Here is a 505-nt window from a genome sequence, read left to right on the forward strand (position 1 = left end):
TCTTGCTCTAATATTTTGCAGCTACATTGCTTCAGTTCAGGCTGACTGCAGATAGATAATTAAATAAAAATAATATTGAAAAAAGCCATTTTATATTCGCGTCCTGTATCTGGGACTCGCTCCTATACAAGCTTTATAGTGATTATTACAAAACACTTGCTATGAGGGCCATATTGAAGCTGTTTGACTATTGTATTTTCGAGTGATATTCTTTAAAAGGCGTAGAAGATAAAATGGAAAGGCGAGAATGATAATTTTGAAAGCAGCAAGTCACAGCAAGGAGAAAACGAGCCTAATTCGGAAAGATATTTTGGATTTTTTTTTTCTTGAGAACACGTTTTGGAAATCGAGGATTATTCATTTGGAAGTAGAATTTTTGCACGTGATGTGATTTAAATGTTAAACAGAATGGTTTAGTTTATCCTCGAAAGTCCCGTTTTCTACGACGCCGTCCAACACTTATTCCCTCCTTACGAGACACTTTCTGTAAGTACTGAGCACATTA

This window comes from Penaeus monodon, chromosome 33 (genome assembly GCF_015228065.2).
Source record: "Penaeus monodon isolate SGIC_2016 chromosome 33, NSTDA_Pmon_1, whole genome shotgun sequence".
Taxonomy (NCBI): domain Eukaryota; kingdom Metazoa; phylum Arthropoda; class Malacostraca; order Decapoda; family Penaeidae; genus Penaeus; species Penaeus monodon.